This window comes from Microtus ochrogaster, chromosome 19 (genome assembly GCF_000317375.1).
Source record: "Microtus ochrogaster isolate Prairie Vole_2 chromosome 19, MicOch1.0, whole genome shotgun sequence".
Taxonomy (NCBI): Eukaryota; Metazoa; Chordata; class Mammalia; order Rodentia; family Cricetidae; genus Microtus; species Microtus ochrogaster.
In genome coordinates this window covers 36,188,964-36,190,736 of record NC_022021.1, presented here as the reverse complement: position 1 = coordinate 36,190,736, position 1,773 = coordinate 36,188,964, and positions in this window count along the sequence as shown.

Sequence of the window (1,773 nt, the reverse complement as noted above, 5' to 3'; positions counted from 1 at the left end):
AAAAACAAAAAAACAAAAAACAAAAAAATACAAGAATACTTTAGATCACAAACTACAATTTTTAAGTTTTGTTTAAGTTTTTGGCCCTAACACTATACTCAAAACTTATTGTTGCAATATGTTAACAATTTCAAATAATCATAAGGTTTGAATTAAAATGCAAAAGACATAAATAATGCTATATTGTATAAACACTACTGACTTGGAGCTATATGAATGCTTTGTCCAATGTACTGCACACTGTGATACAATTTAACAAGTTTTGCACACTAGAATCTTATAATATGTCTCTGTTTAAAACAGTGTCATATCCGGGATATGACACTGCCATCCTGAAAACTTATTGCATAAACTTAAGTTTTGAAGTTTCATTTGTACTTGAGTTAGAAATGACTGCCTTATAAATTAAATTTCAAAGGATAAAACCCATTATAATTGGGTGATACTGCCTGTGCCTTGCTTTCCTCTGATATGGTCAATTATAGCAGAGTAATTAAGTTCGCATAGTTAACAATGATGTATTAACTAACAAAGATGAATAATTTACTATGGAACTATAGTTTTAGCTAGATATATTTTATTATTTATTTACTTGTGTGAGACACAATACCAATAAAAAAAATCAAAGTTATAATTCTTTAAACTTTAAAAAAATATGCCAACTGAAATTTCAATGTCAAAACCCTCAGCTTAAACTTATGTCTGATATTTAGTCTGTCTGTAAACATTATTCTTTTATCAGTAAAGATGTATAAATGAATTTTTTAACTTTTTTTTTCCTGATGTAGAAACTTGGCCTCTTCTTGGAGAAATTTTCACATGAATTCTACTAGTCTTTGAAAGACATAATATTAAAAATTCCAAAGTTAGGATGTATTTTTAGATGTCCATTTATCTATGTATACTTGGGTCTAGTGTTGCTATTTTTTCTTCATCATATTTATCATCATTTACATCATGTACAATATGGCATCAGTGAATTAATTTCCTTCTACTTTGCTATCATCCTTTATTTTCTCTCATCCTTCTTCCTCATGTGGTTTTTGCTTCCTTCTGCTTATTGAGCCGAATTTCCTAAGTCTGATCCCTTTGTCTCCCACCTCAAGTGACTGTTTCCATCACTGCTACAAGTCATCCTTGGAGGTAACCTTTCCTGATCCTACAGATATGGCTATCTCCTAGCATTACACTTCGGAAACACTGGTCCCCTAATTTTGTATAGAACTCACTTGATCTGGCCCTTTTTACATGATTCTGAGTTTCCAATTGAGAGTATTGGAAGACGTGGAACGTTGAGATAACCAGGCTAGTTAAGGATAAAACAATTATTTTTTATTTATTATAAGGGGGAAACTCACGAAACAGGAAGCGAGAAATCCAAGTACAGCAATGTCCTGCAGGAAAAGGTGCTGAGAAAAGAGCACCTAGTCAGTGCAAAGGCTTTTCCCTGGGTCCCCGCAAAACCACACCTTAACTATAACCCACCTCTTTTAAAGATGATTGGCTAACAAGGTTCCCCATAAGTGGAATGTTCACATCAGGTAAAAATGAACAAGATTGATCTTGACTGATCACCGAATCAACTGTGCCATTTCTCATCGATCAGTTTCCTAGTTTGAACATTGAAAACTTGGTATAATTCATAGCCAGGTATTGTAGTTATTTTAAATGATATTTAATTCATTACTATGTTTTTTTTGTTCTTTTTTTTTTCTTTTTTCTTTCACTCTTTGGAGAGCCACTACCTAGCTCCCAAATTGAGAGAGAGAGAGA